Below are 19,950 nucleotides of genomic sequence, written 5' to 3' on the forward strand. Positions count from 1 at the left end.
GCACAAAACCTTGTGTGTGCAATTGTAAATCATTTATTTTTTAAGTTTTGTGTTTGTTGTAGAATCTATATAAAGTAATATACATAAGCCTATTGTTAAAATGATGAAAAAAACATCATTAAATATATTTGTTTTATTGTATTATTACATTAATAGCTGTTTTATTATTATAGGATGGCTTGTTAAACATTTAATAGGATTTTCAGAGGGAGGAAAAACCAAGACATTTAATATAAAATGTAAAATGAATAAATACATAAAAAGAAATAGAAAATATATGGTTAAAAGCCATCGTCCCAGGGAGCATTTCATTTCGTCCCGTGCATTTTTTTTAAAATAATAATTGTAGTAAAGTGAAGTACTTCTTATGATGCTCAACTAGAACTTTTAATGAAGCCCAGCACACAGATACAACATACACAGCCGTTAGCTCTACTGCTGTCAAAACACTGCTAGCCCCGTTGCCTAGGACCCCACCTGAACCCCAGGTGGTGGTCCCGGTGCTGCCTGAACAAAAAGGCATTTTAACATTACAACATTCCCTCCACCCATAGTCCAGTCAAATATTCATAGTACCCTCTTAGTGTAATACACCACCCCCAGAAATCACTGAGTCTGTATGAGAACATAGTCCTTAAGATATGATGGAGGTTTCCTTTGGCGAGCGGTGTCCCTGACTCCCACTTCTACATCCTGTGCTTGATCGCCTGGTTCCGGCTCATCGGGTTCCTGATCAACTAGTTCCTGATCAACTGCTCCTGGTGGTGCTGAATGGAAATCCTCTTGAAAACTGTCCTCTGATGTGTCACGAAGAGTTTCCTTCTGATCATAACGTGGACGGATCTGATCCTGATGTCTTCTCACCAGCTTGCCATCTTGAGTTTTTGCTGTCCAAGAAACTGGACCAGTCCTCTCCACGAGTCTCGCCTGAATCCATTTCTGGCCTGCATATCCTCGTATGTATACGGCCTCGCAGTTTGTGAACACTCGGTCCCTGGCCCTTTTGTCATGGTTCTGTTTTTGTTTTGCCTGGTTTGAGCCCACTTTGTCTGACAGTGCTGGCCGGACCATGTCCAGCTGCGTTCGCAATCTCCTGTTCATTAGCAGCTCCGCAGGCGTAATGCCGGTTGTAGTCTGAGGGGTTGATCTGTATTTAAACAAGAACCTAGACACCTTTGTTTCCACACTTCCCTCCCCCATCTTCTTGATGGCTTCCTTGAAGACCCGCACAGCGCGCTCCGCACAGCCATTTGAGGACGGGTGGTATGGGGCTGTTGTCACATGTTTTACGCCATTTTTCCTGAGGAAATTTTCAAACTCTGCACTGACCAGACTTGGCCCATTGTCTGTAACCAGACTTGCTGGGATGCCATGAGTGGCAAATATGCTTCTCAATTTCTCAATAGTTATTGAGGAGGTTATGGACTGCATTGGGATGACCTCCAGCCACTTGGAGTAAGCATCGATGACAATCAAAAACATTTTTCCTAGAATGGGCCCGCAAAAATCCAAATGTAGTCTCATCCATGGCTGATTTGGCCACTCCCAGGGATGCAGCGGCGCGGCCGGAGGTGTGGCCTGGTTAGCTTGACATGTATGGCATCTGCGCACTGCTGCCTCCAACTCCTCATCCATGTTGGGCCACCACACGTAACTCCGGGCTAAGGACTTCCTCCTCGAGACCCCTGGATGAGCTGCATGTAGCTCTTCCGTCATTACCTGCCGACCCTGAGGTGGTATTACCACCCTTGTCCCCCACAGAAGGCAGCCATCCTCCACACTCAGCTCATGCTGTCTTTTCATATACGGCTTCACTCGTGGATCAGCACATACCTTGGGCCAGGAACCATGTAACAGCCATTGTTGCACTCTGGACAATATTGGATCTCGTCTGGTCCAGTCCCGGATCTGCTTGGCTTGCAATGGTGTGCCATTCATGTGTTCCATCAGCATTATTACCTCATCCTCGCGTGGTGTACTGCTGGGCATGACTGGTAATGGGAGTCGGCTTAAGGCATCAGCGTTCCCATGTTTCGAGCCTTCCTTGTATTCTAAGGTGTATTCATAAGCTGCCAAAAGCAAGGCCCACCTCTGCATTCTGGCTGCTGCCAACTGTGGAATGCTTTTGCTCTCACCCAAAAGACCCAGCAGCGGTTTGTGATCTGTGATGATGGTGCAGTGCTTGCCGAAAAGATATTGATGAAATTTTTTTAGGCCAAACATGATGGCTAGTGCCTCCTTTTCCAATTGAGAGTAACCCCTCTCAGCCACTGTTAGTGAGCGGGACATGTATCCAATGGGCTTCTCTGAACCATCTGTGAAACGGTGAGATAGAACGGCCCCCACACCGTATGGCGAAGTATCACAGGCCAGATAAAGTGGCTTTCCGTCATCAAAGTGTATCAATAGTTTATCAGATTGGAGCACTGTATTTAGCCTGAGGTTAAGTATGCAGCAGGACTTAGATGAGCTACTCACGAGACATGAGGATGTTTTTAAGAAGGAACTGGGCACGCTAGTCGGGGCCTCAGCAAAAATCTATGTTGAGCGAGATGCCAAGCCAAGATATTTCAAAGCTCGACCACTGCCATATGCACTAAAAGACAAAGTTGAGGCTGAATTAGTAAGACTGGAGAAAGAAGGCATTCTTGAACCCGTGAACTTTTCAGAGTGGGCCGCCCCCATAAAACCGGACAAAACAACTAGAATCTGTGGGGACTATAAAGTCACTGTAAACCCAGTGTCAAAATTAGATAACTACCCAATCCCGAAAACAGAGGACTTGTTAGCAGTATTAGGATGTGGACAAAAATTTACCAAACTGGACATGTCTCAAGCATACCAGCAACTTAGGTTAGATGAGGACTCAAAGAAGTTCACAACAATAAACACACATCGAGGACTATACCAGTACACAAGATTGCCGTATGGAGTGTCTTCGGCACCAGGCATTTTCCAGCGCACCATGGATGGTCTATTGCAAGGACTGCCTCAAGTAGTGGTGAGAGTGGACGACATCTTAGTGACAGGGAAGGATGATGCTAGCCACTTAAAAAATCTCGGAGAGGTGCTTGAGAGAATTGCAGCTGCAGGCCTTCGCTTGCGACGACAAAAATGTGTGTTCATGGCACCCGAGGTAGTGTATCTCGGTTACAAAATTAACTGCAACGGTATCCATCCAGTGGCGGATAAAGTTGAAGCCATTGTAAATGCTCCTCAGCCAACTGACCAGACACAATTGAAATCGTTCCTTGGAATGCTAAATTACTATCACAGATTCTTGCCAAACATATCCACCATCTTGGAGCCTTTACACAAACTGTTGAGAAAGGGAAATGCGTGGAAATGGACGACGAATCAGAGTCGAGCATGCAAGCCAAGCAGATCTGGGACTGGACCAGACGAGATCCAATATTGTCCAGAGTGCAACAATGGCTGTTACATGGTTCCTGGCCCAAGGTATGTGCTGATCCACGAGTGAAGCCGTATATGAAAAGACAGCATGAGCTGAGTGTGGAGGATGGCTGCCTTCTGTGGGGGACAAGGGTGGTAATACCACCTCAGGGTCGGCAGGTAATGACGGAAGAGCTACATGCAGCTCATCCAGGGGTCTCGAGTATGAAGTCCTTAGTAATTATCGTCATGCCTGCTCCAGTGTCAATTTCAAATTCAACGTCATGTCCATTTATTCGTATGTGCTCTTTGTATGGTTCCACTTTCTCCTCCATAGTCAGGTTGTAGAGTGTGTGTGCATATTCTACGTTTTCGGTCTCATTTCCCAACCTGTAAGTTGCACCTGATGTTGGTCCTTCAGGTTTCCTTATCTGCCTGGCACTACAACATTTTCTGGCCAAGTGCCCCCTCTTGTGGCAATTGTGGCAAACTGCATCAATGAACCGGCAGTCTGTCGGCCCATGACTACCACCGCACCTGAAACAGCCACTCAGTGGGACGCGCCGATCTGCTCCTAGCTGGACTTTGTGGACCGTTCCTTCTGCCCCAGTTAGTTGCAAGTCGGCCAGGTCCTTGGATGCTGTTTCCATTGATGTGGCCAAATCAATGGCGCGTGCCAGAGTCAATTTTTCATCATCCTCAGACAACAAACGACGTTGGATGCGATCCTCGTTGATACCACACACTAGTCTGTCTCTAAGCATGTCATCTAATGCAGTTCCAAATTTGCAATGTTCTGTGAGCCTCCTTAGCTCTGCAACAAACGAAGAAACAGACTGACCTTGTTGTCTCAATTTGGAATGAAATTTGAATCGTTCCACAATCAAACTGGGTTTTGGCGCAAAGTGATCCGTTAATTTCTGAAGCATCTCCGTCAATGTCATGTCTGTATCCGCCGGCTTACCGGGCTGGCACAAATCCCGCAACACTGCATATACTTTGGCCCCACACGAACTCAGGAAAATTGCCTTCTGTTGTCCTTCGTCTGTGATTTTGTTAGCCACGAATTAAAAATCCAGTCTTTCAGCATACTGTTGCCAATCATCCGTAGCTTGGTCAAACTCCGTTAAATTTCCAAACAACGCCATTGAAGTCGTGATTTATCCTCGTCGCCAATGTAGTAAAGTGAAGTACTTCTTATGATGCTCAACTAGAACTTTTAATGAAGCCCAGCACACAGATACAACATACACAGCCGTTAGCTCTACTGCTGTCAAAACACTACTAGCCCCGTTGCCTAGGACCCCACCTGAACCCCAGGTGGTGGTCCCGGTGCTGCCTGAACAAAAAGGCATTTTAACATTACAACAATAATAATAACAATGAATAATTTCTAAGTCTTTGTTAGCCGTTTGTGAAGTTTTGTGCTCGTGCGTAACATTCGCTCGCATCCTGTGCATCTCCTGGGGGCAAAACCCCCCTGTCCTTAAAAGCTAGTGACGCCCCTGCTTTAACTTAACTTTAACTTTACACATACAAACTGTAGCACACAAAAAAGCACATTGAATAAAAAAAACGTTATTATGGTCTTACCTTTACTTATAAGTGCGGGAACAGTGGTGTTCGTGTTGGAGGAGTTGTGAATGAATGAAATATGAAATCAGTGCTGCAGTCTGCAGGTGTACCTAATGTTGTGTCCTTGCAGTCGTTCACGGCTCCTCCGGCGCGAGCAATGTTGTTTTTGCACTTTTTGGCTTCTTGTTAAGTGACTTTTTTTGGGTGGATTCGGTCTTGCACGTGGAGGGTTTGGGTGTGGGCTTTGGTTGGTGTGGCGCTCATGTCGGGGGGTGCAGTCTGCGGCGAAGGTGCAATAACCGGCACCAGGAGGCGGGGTTACGCGAGCCCCCGTCAGTGCGTCTTTGCAGCAGTTTTATGATCGCTCAGCACAAGAAATACTTTACACACATACAGTTGTTGACAAAATACACTGTACATTATATACCTCAGCTAACTAAACTATGGAAATGTATAATATAGTTCATATAGCAATACAGTCTCACTGCACAGCAGACCAGCAGTTAGCCGAGTCCGTCCATGTTGAGGCACTGAGTGACGTGCCTCGACTGGCTGCTGTTCACCGCACCGTCTCTTCTCAGTATTTGAACGGCAAATGTGAAAATTCAGCGATTTTGAATAAAAATAATCTAAAACTGGTGAAGTTAAATGGAAAATAACTTTATACTATAATCACATGGATACATATAACAATTTAATTTTTTTTTTTTCTTTTTACATTTTTTTTCTTTCCATGATGGCAGGTGAGGCCCCGCCTCACCTGCCTCTAGTGACCGCACGTCACTGGTATATATGTATATATATATATATATATATATATATATATATATATATATACACATATATGTATATATGTATATATATATATATATATATATATATATATATATATATATATATATATATATATATATACCCTAACCCTAACCCTAACCACAAATTTCTCGAGCATGTCTCTTAAAACGTCATTGACCAGAGCTTGGAAGACGGCTGGGGAGTTGGTCAGGCCGAAGGGCATGACCCGATACTCGAAATGGCCTAGGTGTGTGTTGAAAGCTGTCTTCCACTCGTCCCTCTTCCTAATCCGGACGAGATGGTAAGCATCGCGGAGGTCAAGTTTGGTGAAGACTGTTGCAGGAGCCAGAGGTTCGAAGGAGGAGCTCATGAGTGGAAGAGGATACCTGTTCTTGACTGTGATGGTGTTGAGTCTTCGGTAATCGATGCAAGGGCGTAGGGAGCCATCCTTCTTGCCGACAAAGAAAAATCCAGCGGCGACTAGTGATTTGGAGGGAGTGATGATTCCTGATGCGAGTGAGTCCGTGATATAGTCAGACATGGCCTTCTTCTCCGGTACGGACAGGTTGTACAGTCGGCTAGAAGGGAGTACTGCGTCGGGTACGAGATCGATGGCACAGTCGTACGGTCCGTGCGGGGGTAGGGATAGTGCCCGGGCCTTACTGAATACGGCTGCAAGGTCATGGTAGACAGCAGGAACCCCAGACAGGTCGGACGGGGATGACTCGGGCTTGGGGTTCTCCGAGACGGGGGCTGCTGCCTTGAGGCAGTTCGCATGGCATGCCGGGCTCTAGGCCAAGATTCTCCCTGAAACCCAGGAAATATGGTGGTCGTGCTGGCGAAGCCATGCACGGCCGAGGACAAGAGGAGCTACGGGGGCGTTGAGGATCAAAAAGCTGATTTGTTCCGTGTGGTTGCCTGACAGGGTTAGTGTGACCATTGCTGTACGGTGGGTGATAGGTCCCAAGGGGTGTCCATCCAAGGCCTGAGCTGGTAAGGACTTCTTCAGGGGCAGAAGTTCAATCCCGGCTTGACAGGCAAAATCATGGTCCAGGAAGCTCTCATCTGCACCTGAGTCCAAATATGCTCCCACCCTCAGACCCTTTGACTCCCAAGATAAAGTAGCAGGGAAGAGACTGCCAGGGTCACTGCGACCCTGGGGAAAGGTGGTATGGCTCACTTGTACTCCCCTTACTAGTGAGCCTGATCTTTTGGTCGTGTGGGGCAGGTCTGGATCATGTGACCCGCACAACCACAGTAGAGGCAGAGGCGCTGCCGGAACCTCCTCTCCCGTTCCTCCGTGGCAAGTCGAGTCCTGCCCAACTGCATGGGTTCCACCCCACTGGAAGGTGCGGGAAAAAACCCAGACTGGTCTACCAAGGGGGCGCCTTCAGCCCGATATCTGGGAGCAGTAAGGGAATAGGACGCGGTCCGATTCTCCCACGCCGGCCGTCTGGTCCTCTCGCGGGCTGCGAGTCTTCGTTCCGCTGCCCGTTCCTTTAGCCTCTGGTCCATGAGCAGGGCCAACTGGATGAGGTCATGGTAGGTGGCCGGGCGGTCTTGCAACAATCCGTCCTTGATTTCGTCGGAGAGGCCCCGACGATAGGCGCTCAACAAGGCCTTATTATCCCACCCGCTGTCAGCGGCCAAGGTGCGGAACTCGAGGGTGTAGTCTGCAACAGACCGAGAACCTTGCTGGAGGGAGTGAGGACGTGAGGCGGCGTCTCCTCCATCCGTGGGGTGATCAAAAACTGCCTGGAACTCAGAGCATAACGCGGCAAAATTTGTGCTGAGGACAATGTTGTGGTCAACTGCTGCCGTGGCCCACTGGAGGGCCCTTCTTGTCAATAATGAAAAAATAAAGGCTATCTTGGCCCCGTCATATTTAGTATGACAGTTATACCGTCATATTGAGTAAAAAAAAAAAACTTGTGTCTTTGCAAACCTTACAAAAGATCATTATTCTAGTAAAACTAACAAAGATACATTTCTCCAGGTTTATTAGCCATTTTGCATGTGTCGTTTAGGAGTTATGTTTAAATTTTAACTGTCAGATTGAATGTGACAGTATACTGTCATAGTGAGTAAAAGCAATATTTTGTGTTTGCAAACCTTACAATAACAACTCTTTCCAGTAAAACTCACATGGATACAAAATTACAGGCATTTTTAGACATAATGCAGTTTTGGTTTTGGAGTTATGTTTATATAACTTTCACATTTAGTATGACAGTTATACTGTCATATTGAGTAAAAAAAAGTAACTTGTGTCTTTACAAACCTTACAAAATATTTTTTTTCCAGTAAAACTCACAAAGATACATTTTTCCAGGCATTATTAGCCATTTTGCATGTGTGGTTTAAGAGTTATATTTAAATAACTGTCATATTGAGTGTGGCAGTTATACTGTCATTATGAGTAAAACCTAATTTTTGTATTTGTAAACCTTAACAAAATACCTGATTCTAGTAAAACTCCCATAGAGTCAATATTACAGGCATTTGTAGACGGATTGCATGTTTGGTATGGCGTCACATTAGTGCCAAAAATCCGAGCGCATAAAAACTGTTATCGCGCGCTGATTCTCCACTTCGTGCGCGCGCGCGACACCCTTTTGCGCGCGTGGTGCCTTTTTGCGCGTGCGCTGTGCCTTTTTGTGCGCGCGCGACGCCTTTCTGCGCGCTCTCTGTGTACTCCTGGCATCTCTCCTCGCGCTGTCATGTTTCTTTTTGGCACTTTGGGGTATGCTTAGACGGCCCCTCCTTTCTGATTGGCTCTGAGCATTTTTCATATGACCAATCATTCTCCAGCGTAGCAACGTTGTAGCCATCTTACCTCGGACAGCTAGCCTCAATCATTACATTGATGTCAATGGTACATGTACTAATTCAATTACCATAACTTGCTCGATTTTCGACCAATTTACAAACGGTTTGCCTTGTTACAAATCTTATTACATGTAGATATGACATAGGATGCTGTACCTGTTGAAATTACCTCTTTTGCTTTAAAAAAAAAAAAGAATTAATTGTGCAACACAGTTGTGTAGGGTCAGTGTTAGTCAGTTCTCTGATTATTTTAAACTGTTTCAGAATACATTATTAAAAGCTATTTTTAACATTTTAAAAACAAAATTCAAAGATTATTTCATTAATTTTATGGCTGAATCAAAAGAAATTCCATAAATTAGAAAACAAATGTTCAAGAAGAAGTGAAATTATAAAATAATGTTATGGTTGGATGTTATTGCTGGTGGACCAGTTCTGGCTGAAAGATGTGATTATGGTGTTTGTTGTCTTATTATTTATTTGGGTCACATTTTGTATTACCCTGTATTGTGTTTATGTGGTATGAAATAACCTTCATCAGCGCGCGACATTTTTTTATCCACTTCTTCCTCCGTAAATCTTGATACATATTGACGATGACCCGCCCTGCTATACTTCTGATTGGCTCTGAGCATTTTTCAGCGTTTTTCGCCTGACCAATCAGAAAGAAGGGGCCGTCTAAGCATACCCGCCCCCAAAGTGCCAAAAAGAAACATGACAGCGCGAGGAGAGATGCCAGGAGTACACAGAGAGCGCGCAGAAAGGCGTCGCGCGTGCGCAGAAAGGCACCGCGCGCGCGCAAAAAGGCACCACGCGCGCGCAAAAGGGTGTCGCGCGCGCGCACGAAGTGGAGAATCAGCGCGCGATAACAGTTTTTATGCGTCACGTGACGCTCGGATTTTTGGCACTAATGTGACGCCATACACATTGCTATAATTTCAAACTGATTTGTCTCTTAAGGGGTTCCGTAGGCTATGCGACACACATAGCCTGGCGGTATGCAATGAAACCGAAAGAGTCATTCACATTATTTATTTACTTAAATTTGAATTACAGCATACAATTGTAATTTTAGTGCAATGACATATACAATTACAATTGTGACATTACAGCAATTAGTTGTAACTGCTCTGCAGTTACAGTAAATTGCTGTAAAGATAGTTTACAGTAAATTACCGTAATCATTGCTATGAAAGTAATACAATTATTACCCATTAATTTGCTGTGAAAATACAATGATTTTTTTTTTACAGTGCAAGTATTGAAAATATAAAGTATGAAAATGTAAACTATGTTTGCAATTCAAACCAAAGCCTTGTAAAACATTACTTGGCTTTAAGGAATTTATCTGCATTGAAATTGATTAAATTCACTTCCTTCATGTCACACCTGGGTGTAGTCTTGTCTGGGTTTCGTCTGGTTTTCATGTTGTCTTGTCATTTCCTGTTTTATTTTGAAAGGTTAACTCTCCCTCTCGTTTCAGGTCACTTGCTCTTCCTCCTGTTTCACTGGTCTGATGTCTCTTCTGATTGCCTGATGGTGCCCACCTGTGTCACCCTCCCTCATGTGTATAAATGGCTCGTCTTCCTTCTGTCCTGTGCCAGAGTGTTTTCGTATATTTTGTGCGAACCGCCAGCGTTCCATGTCCACAGCCATTGCCACGTTATTTGTACCCTTTTTGTCAGGTAAGATTAGTTGTTTAGCATTGCCTCCCTTGGAGCGCCTTCTGTTATATTTTGCATATTGTTCTCTTTGCACCCTTTTCCCTCCGCAGCTGGAGCGTTTTGAGTTCATTGAGACTTTGTTAGTTTAGAGAGAAAAGCTCGGCTTTTTGATAGCCTGTTAAGTTTCTCCCCTTTTTGACCAGTTCCCTTGTTTGGAGTAAATATTTGTTTTCAAACTCCTGCATCTGTGTTCAGAGTCCTGTTCAGGTCGTGACACTTCAATTCCAATTTAACACCATGAGGTCTGGCACCAATTCAATTGAAATTACAATTCTGCAAAAGATGGCACAAGTCTATTTATTATTATTAGAGCCAACTTTAATTTTTAATTTGTACCATCACTTCTTTTCTTTCAAACTTCATATTTGCATTGCTTTGCTTGATTTTTGTTTGAACTTAACAGTTATCACCAGAGATCACCACCAGAAGGCAGTAGATCACTCAAAGTCGCCCTGCAGAGAAGTAGCCCTCCAGCAAATAAAAAGAAATAGAAAAACAAAGAAAGAAAAACACTGCAAAAGTGTTTGTTATAAAACAAACCCTTTTTTTTTTTTTTTTTTTAAACAACTTTCCATGCATTGTCTTCTATTGGTCACCTTTTTGTGAAAGTGTTACTTCCCTTTCCACTTGTTGCCTTATCTGACCAGACAAACATATATAAAAATAAAAACTTTACTTGACAGTTTTGTCACGTCTGCATTTGTGATTCCCACTCCTATGTCTGAACACATACTACTAATATATATCAATTTCACATAGTGGTCCGCCAGAATCAACAGCAAGGAGCCGTGCTGAGTCTCTGCCCTCTTTTGGTACCCAGGAAGCTGTGGTCTACATCTCAGAGAGACTCGCACAGGGCGGATGGGAGGCTCTCTCAGGCAAGCTCTCTCTTTCTAAAATGATTTTCATTCCTCTCGGATAGCGACACTGCAAATGCGGACATATTTCTTTGACAATTGATTGATTTTTTTTGCTCTCTGAAGTTACAATTAAGACAGTTTGTGGCGTGTTGGTCATCTGGGAAAGATGGGAAACTAATGGTGAGTACAACTTCATGTGATTTTAAGTTGCTTTATAATGTCTGTCTGTCGGTCATAGTTCATTATGTCATGTATATTGTTCAATATTTTTGTTGCTGTGTTGCATGATTTGACATGCTTATTATTTATATATATATATATATATATATATATACGCGCGCGCAACAGTGTCCTCGGGGTCATGATGGAGCCCCTCTTTCTTTTTATTTATGTATTTAAATTGTTGTACTTGATTGATCTGCGTGAGGGGAAAAAAAGAACAGACTGCTTTCTCCTATGAAAGCAATATGTGGAGCACCATCTATGAGTTATAGTGCAGCAGTTAGTGGGCATGGCAGTATTTCTTAGGCCACAATCCAGCTCAGAGCACTTCCTGTTTGCATGGCTGTCAACAGCATTATTAGATTGCTGTCAATTACAGACCATCCTGTTTGCTCTCCAGCCAGACTGTGGACATCTGTGCATTATGTTGCCTTTGGAAGCTTGCATGTAAAATGACATCTAAATGTGGACTGTAAGTGTGTGTTGGCGACTCCTCAACGCCAACGCCCTAAATGAGCAACATCCAAGTCGTGTTGTTTGCAAGGAGGCAGCCAATAAGCATGGGCGAAGAGCACTTAAGAGCAGCAAGTGAGCCAGTCCCATGGGCGCTTACATTATATATTGTGATCACATAAAAGAAAATGATTGTATGGTTTTAGAGACAAGCGTCTACCTCAGAGCAAAGACAAACGGAGGGATGTGTTTGAATAATCTTTCTATTTTCCAACATTAGGTACACCTGCAAGTCCAATAAAAGCACTGTACAGTACAACAAATTGCAAGATACTATTGCTCACGTTGATCCAAAGAATACAAATGTAAATGTTTATTAGTGTGGTTGCGTCATACTGAGAAGTGTTTCATGCAGCTAGAGAAGGGCGGTGAGTGTGCATGATATATTACTCATGCACCTCATGGCAATAAATAACACTCAATTTAGAAAATGATACTATGAAAAACTGTCTTCTCATTGCATTTATTTTAATATACTGTTAATCCTGCTGAAAGAGACACACTAAAGCAAATTTACCTTGCAACTATAGCTACTAAAAAGTAAGAAAATTAACCCGTTAATGTGGAATAATCCATCATCATTACTATTCTGATTAACATTTTTTTAACGCAATTCAACTAATTGCAGCGCAGAATGACTCAATCTCTGAAACGTCTCTGGGAACTACTGGGACAGTTTGTCCGAGTAGTGTGATCCTCACAGGCTGCACAAGCAAACAAGTCAATATGGAAGATACGGAGCAGCACGTCGGTCGTCTCTCACAGGGAAATTTGAGTATTGAAAAAAACGTGTCGGAACAATCCATTGACATAAAGTATTCAGCGTTTACTAAATGTGCATATATATTCAATGTGCATATATATTCAATTTTTTCCTTAGTCTCTTTACTCACACAAAATGAAACACTATTAATGTTGATTAAAAATGAATAATGTATCATTGTAATTAACAGAAATTAATCCAGGGCAATCTTTTGAACAATCTGATAAAACATGTTATTGTTTGACAGCTCTTATCTAAAGGGGACCTATGATGAATTTCCTCTTTTCTGGCTTATAAATGTGATAATGTTGGACACTCGTGTTAAACAATGCCAAAGTGTCAAATAATAAGGTTCATTCATTATGGTGTGAGCTCGCACGTAGTTTTGGTTGCCTCTGTTCACAATGTGGGGTTTTGCAGTCTGGTGACGTTGCAGCGATGTAGACGTACGTAGTTTATGTTGTGTTGAATTGTAAGTATGTATGTCGGACATAAAAAAAGAAGGGGAAAAAAAACAACTAAAAGAGCAATGAAAGAAAAGAAAAATATAGTGATGTGTTTTGAACATGTATACAGTTACAATGTTCACATCACATGTTTGCAATTTCACGTTCTAAAAAAGAAGTAGAAAGAAGCAGGGTTTATATAATCCTACGCCTACCCTACGATATCGAGAAATCATTTCTAACACAATTCAATTCCTGTTACAATCTACAACAAATACATGAATAAAATATCAATATGGTTCACATGAATAGTTACATTAGAATATCTTTAATAATAATAATAGATTTTATTTGTAAAAACACTTTACATCGAACAACAATCTCAAAGTGCTACAGTGCATTAAAAAAAAAAACTAAGCTAGAACAACAAATAGCTGCCCCCAATGAGTAAAATAGTAAAATAAAAACTAGAACAGCCTAATAGCTAGAACTAGCACACATAAATCTACCAAAAGGCGTTTTTTAAAAGATGGGTTTTTAAGCCTTTTTTAAAAGCATCCACAGTCTGTTGTTCCCTCAGGTGGTCAGGGAGAGCGTTCCACAGACTGGGAGTGGCGGAGCAGAAAGCCCAGTCTCCCATGGTTCGGAGCTTTGCCTCGGGGGTTGGAGGAGGTTAGCCTGTCCAGAGCGAAGCTGTAGTGTGGAGGATTTGGAGGGTGAGCAGTTCTTTGAGGTAGAGGGGGGCATTTCCATGGAGGCACTGGTGAGTTAATAGGGAGACTTTGTATTAAATCCTGAGTGGAACATGAAGCCAGTGAAGGGATTTGAGAACCGGTGTGATGTGGTCGTATTTCCGCACTCTCATCAGGATCCTAGCAGCACTATTTTGTAAGTACTGCAGCTTCTGGATGTTCTTGCTGGGGAGCCAGACAAGTGAGTTGCAGTAGTCGAGCTTTATTATTATATATTTTGAAAACGTTTGTTCCTTATTCATATCCAACATTATGTATTATTCAAACTCACCTTTTTTGTAACACTGTCAGTGAATGAAGTGCACTTTTAATTCAGATCTGTAACACTAGTGAGCAGTAGAGAATATGGATTGATTTCTGCTTGAGAACACATTTTGCTTTATTCATTTGTGACATATTTCTTGCCATTTTGTGTTGTAGATTATTTCAATTAGATTTCCAGTTTATTTGATCATATACATAGAAAGTATTGATACATGGGGTACCCCGCAGGATATATTTAGAATTGCAGACCAACCCTCTCAAGCCATATCGTTAGAATTTGTTGATTAAGATATTATGAATAATTGTATCGAATGCTTTAGTTGGAGTAGATCCATAAACACTGAAGCTGCACACTGCTTACCATGTATTGCATTGATAATCTCTACCGTTATTTCGATGAATGCCATCGATGTTGAAATGTCTGCTCTCTGATGGGCTGGTCCTCGGTTGACAGTGTGTTTCACGGCTGGATCGCTGCCCCGCTGGCCTGTGTATGGATTTGTTTGTTTATTTGTGTGTGTGTGTGTGTGTGTGTGTGTGTGTGTACCGTATTTTTCGGAGTATAAGTCGTACCTGCCGAAAATGCATAATAAAGAAGGAAAAAAACATATATGTCGCACTGCAGTATAAGTCACATTTTTTGTGGAAATTTATTTGATAAAACCCAACACCAAGAATAGACATTTGAAAGGCAATTTAAAATAAATAAAGAATAGTGAACAACAGGCTGAATAAGTGTACGTTATATGAGGCATAAATAACCAACTGAGAACGTGCCTGGTATGTTAACGTAACATATTATGGTAAGAGTCATTCAAATAACTAACATATAGAACATGCTATACGTTTACCAAACAATCTGTCACTCCTAATCGCTAAATCCCCATGAAATCTTATAAGTCTAGTCTCTTGCATGAATGAGATAAATAATTGATATTTTACGCTAATGTGTTAATTTCACACATAAGTCGCTCCTGAGTATAAGTCGCACCAAACTATGAAAAAAACTGCGACTTATAGTCCGAAAAATACGGCTATTTTTGTTATGTGTATGTAATTATTGTTATATGTATGTGTATGTATGCATGTGTGTATATAATTATTATTATATGTATGTATATATATGTGTGTATGGATTTGTTTGTTTGTGTTTAATATTGTTATACAGTTGCGATCAAAAGTTTACATACACTTGTCTTGAGTTTCCAATCATTTCTACAACTCTTATTTTTTGTGATAGAGTGATTGGAGCACATACTTGTTGGTCACAAAAAACATTCATGAAGTTTGCTTCTTTTATGAATGTATTATGAGTCTACAGAAAATGTGAGCAAATCTGCTGGGTCAAAAGTATACATACAGCAATGTTACTATTTGCTTACATGTCCCTTGGCAAGTTTCACTGCAATAAGGGGCTTTTGGTAGCCATCCACAAGCTTCTGCTTGAATTTTTGACCACTCCTCTTGACAAAATTGGTGCAGTTCAGCTAAATGTGTTGGTTTTCTGACATGGACTTGTTTCTTCAGCATTGTCCACACGTTTAAGTCAGGACTTTGGGAAGGCCATTCTAAAGCCTTCATTCTAGCCTGATTTAGCAATTCCTTTACCACTATTAAGGTGTGTTTGGGGTCATTGTCCTGTTGGAACACCCAACTGCACCCAAGACCCAACATCCGGGCTGATGTTTAGCTTGTCCTGAAGAATTTGGAGCTAATCCTCCTTTTTCTGTCCCATTTAACCTCTTAAGGCCCAAGCTGTTTGTTTACATGCTTTTTTTTAAATTTATTTATCTTTGCTATTTGGGATTATTGGACCCTAATTAGAATTAAAAACTAAGAATCATCTTTTGAAATGATGTACTTAGTCTATAAGTACACAATCATGTACTTAATGTTTAGTGAAATGCTTTACACTTTTTTTTTCCAAATTCCATTGTATGTTATACTCTTCTGACACCACCAGATGGCAGTAAAAGTGTCTTCATAAGCGGCCATGAGACCCCAATGCAGTAGTGTACACAATTTTGGAAACGAGCTAAAAGGTGCTGTCCACGCATGTGGCCACTAAGCCTTTAGAGGTTGTAAAGCACCAGTTCCATTGGCAGCAAAACAGGCCCAGAGCATAATACCACCACCATGCTTAACGGTAGGCCTGGTGTTCCTGGGATTAAAGGCCATACCTTTTCTCCTCCAAACCTATTGCTGAGTATTGTGGCCAAACGGCTCCATGTTTTGTTTCATCTGACCACAGAACTTTCCCTCAGAAGTCCATGTGATGTCAGAAGAAACAAATGGAGCTGTTTGGCTACAATACCCAGCAATATGTTTGGAGGAGAAAATGTGAGGTCTTTAATCCCAAGAACACCAATCCTACCGTCAAGTATGGTGGTGGCAGTATTATGCTCTGGGCCTGTTTTGCTGCCAATGGAACTTGTGCTTTAAATGGGACAAAGAAAAAAGAAGATTACCTCCCAATTCTTCAGGACAAGCTAAAATCATCAGCCCGGAGGTTGGGTCTTGGGCGCAGTTGGGTGTTCCAACAGGACAATGACACATGTCTAAAGTGGTAAAGGAATGGCTAAATCAGGCTGCAGTCAAAGGTTTTAGAATGGCCTTCCCAAAGTCCTGACTTAAACGTGTGGACAATGCTGAAGAAACAAGCCCAAGTCAGAAAACCAACACATTTAGCTGAACTGCACCAATTTTGTTAAAAGGAGTGGTCAAAAATTCAAGCAGAAGCTTGCGGATGGCTACCAAAAGCGCCTTATTGCAGTGAAACTTGCCAAGGGACATGTAAGCAAATAGTAACATTGCTGTATGTATACTTTTGACCCAGCAGATTTGCTCACATTTTCAGTAGACTCATAATAAATTCATAAAAGAAGCAAACTTCATGAATGTTTTTTGGGACCAAGTATGTGTGCCAATCACTCTATCACAAAAAAATAAGAGTTTGTTGAAATGATTGGAAACTCAAGACAGCCATGACACTGTTCTCTCTCTCTGTGTGTGTGTGTGTGTGTGTGTGTGTGTGTGTGTGTGTGTGTGTGTGTGTGTGTGTGTGTGTGTGTGTGTGTGTGTGTGTGTGTGTGTGTGTGGGGCGCTCTCGGGGACTGCTTGTCCAGCGGGGGTCGGCCCCTCAGGCTACTGCGTGTGGGGCCCCTGGGTCCCGCCGTCCAACCCGTCCGGATACCTGTCTTAGTTGGGGCCTGCTGGGTCTAGTCCCCGCGTCTATCGTGGCCTTTGTGCGCTGCAGGGTATTCTGAAGTGCCGCAAGGCGGCCAGCTACTGGTATAGTGACCTTGTGTGTCCTGCGGGGGCCGATTTTGGGTGGGCCAGCCTGGGTTAGGCTCGTGGAGGCCAGGTTGCTGGTGGGGCGGGGCGGTCTTCCCGTCCGGCTGCGGGGAGTCTCAGGGCCCCTCAGTGCGGGGCGTCTCGTCTTTCTGCCCGCGTGGTGTGTGGTCTCTCTCTAGTATGGGGGCTGGCTGTCCCCTGCTTCTCCCGTGCTTTGTCTTTTGCTGGGCGCGTCTATCTATGGCCTGCTGCTGGTCCTGCCCTGCGGCACAGTGGGGTTCCTGTCCCTGGCCGGCATGGCTGCCTGGGGCCGATGGTCCCTTGTTCCCTGGGCACCGCACCTGCTCTTTTAGGTTGGGCTCTCTGGGTGGCTTGGCACACATTGGGAGACAAATATATATTTTACATACAAATACACTTACATACTGACATACACACAATTATTCATACATATACCTGTATATTCATTAATTCATTCATTCATACATACATACACGCACACATTGGTACTTCCCACATACATAGGTACATACGCTCCAACATACATACACAAATACAGTACATACGTAGACACACACGTTACATACATCCACATACAATCAGGTTTCATCGAACATATGTTAACGTTGTCCCCCTAGAAGAAACTGGGTAAAACACTGACAACGTTTAACTTATTGTTAGTATAACAATCTACAAGGTTAATACAGTTCGCTTCTTTCTTCTCCATGTATCTGCTTTCTTTTGTAATTCAAGTTATCATTACATTTATGTATTGTTGCATTTGAAACAATTGTATTGCTAAGAGAGATCATTTTTAATTATTTTTGTATGTTCATGTTTTTATTCATTATCAATAGTGCTATATCTATTGGTTTTTTTTTATTGCTCCATTAGTAGTGCACTAATGTTCATTGTTATTTATGTGTTAAAGTAAATGTGTACAGCAGATATGGGCTTCTACATCAACAATATAATTTGCCTGAGTAGCTAATCAGTACAAAAAATATTATCTGTATCCTTATTGGTTATCGACAAGTATTCCACTTTTATTCAGGAATTTGTCCAATATGTTGTTGAATAATTGTTTAATAACTGTTTAATGATTATAGAAAATTGTGGAAGTAGGTATACAGCTGGTAAACTGTTTGGTCGAGCCTTATAAATCGTTACAACTTTTATAATATTCATTTTGTTTGGAAATTTACCAGTTTGAAACAGTAGGTTTCTGATGGACGTCAAAAGGTCCGAAATATCTTAAGTTTTTTTTGTTTTTTTTAATCGTTTCCATGTTAATTCCATCACAACCAGTTGATGTCTTGGATTTGAATTTGTTTTAACTATTTTAATTTACTCTTCTTTCACATTTGTGAGGAAGTTCAAGATGGAACTTCCAACTTGAAAATCCATCCATTTTCTACCGCTTGTTCCTTTTGGGGTCGCTGGAGCCTATCTCAGCTACAATCGGGCGGTAGGCGGGATAAACCCTGGACAAGTCACCACCTCATCACAGGGCCAACACAGATCAACAGTAAGGCTGCAGCTAATGATTATTTTTCTATCGATTAATCTATAGATTATTTTTTTCGATTAATCGGTTAATCTATAGATTATTTTTTTCGATTAACCTATAGATTATTTTTCCTTTTACCGATTTTTTTTTTTTAATTTAAAATGAAGATGAAAAAATAAATGTAGGCCAGTTTTTTCAAAAGGCATGACTTTTATTTACAAAAAAAAAAAAAGTATGGCCACTCAGTCAACATTGACAACAACATGACAAAATATTCTGTAACAATGTAAACATTTAAAACTTAACATTTAACAAAATTAAAAGTAGCTTATTTGCTTCTTAATGTACAAATATAAAAGTAAACATCCAGTGCAAATCTTAATATTCTGCAATAGTATAAGCATTTCAAAAGTAAAAGTATTGCTTATTTTGCTTTAAAATGTGCAGAAATAAAGATAAACATCCAATACAAAAAAGTGCAAAACGAAATATTCTGTAACAGTAAACATTTCAACACAAGTAAAAGTATTGCTTATTTTGCTTAATAACACAACAATGATGGTATGATTAAAGTGAAAGTTAATTGTTCGTTTGTACATAGTATATGTAACTGTTAATGTTGTAAAAGGTATTTGCACAACTAATTAACGTTGGCGTTAAAGAGGAGCGCGTCTTTGTAAACACTGAACAGGCACGCCAAACGCGCCTCTCAAAGCGAAACAGTGTTTTAGTTTATGAATTTACAACGCAGATACAAATGACACATTCATGTTTTTGTGTAATGATGACAATGTATACTCAACGCGGACGATTGACTAGTTGATGGTGATGGCAAGAACGCTGTCGGGTGTTTTCTTTTCAAATGTTCGTTCATAGTCGTTGTGCTGCTATGATAAGCCATTTCCGCTCGACACAGTGTGCATACAACAACTGTCAAGTGTTTTGCTTTTTTCGCTGTGCTAATCCCACACTTGAAGGGATGTACCAATGCTGAATGTGGCTTCTGGATT

General features: G+C 41.9%; 1 protein-coding gene across 5 annotated transcripts in view; it reads left to right on the forward strand.

Moving 5' to 3' along the window:
* The first annotated feature begins 10,171 nt into the window (after nt 1-10,171).
* scn1laa (sodium channel, voltage-gated, type I-like, alpha) overlaps nt 10,172-19,950 on the forward strand; it is a 121,104-nt gene continuing 111,325 nt past the window's right edge. For 2 of the 5 annotated variants that reach the window (XM_072914448.1, XM_072914444.1), the window contains exons 1-3: nt 10,172-10,277; nt 11,076-11,194; nt 11,300-11,356. The gene's annotated coding sequence lies outside the window, so the exon portion shown is untranslated. The remainder of the gene's footprint in view (nt 10,278-11,075; nt 11,195-11,299; nt 11,357-19,950) is intronic. The other 3 variants (XM_072914446.1, XM_072914445.1, XM_072914447.1) reach the window with 3 other exon arrangements.

The sequence above is a fragment of the Nerophis lumbriciformis genome, linkage group LG13, assembly GCF_033978685.3.
Source record: "Nerophis lumbriciformis linkage group LG13, RoL_Nlum_v2.1, whole genome shotgun sequence".
NCBI classification, from domain to species: Eukaryota; Metazoa; Chordata; class Actinopteri; order Syngnathiformes; family Syngnathidae; genus Nerophis; species Nerophis lumbriciformis.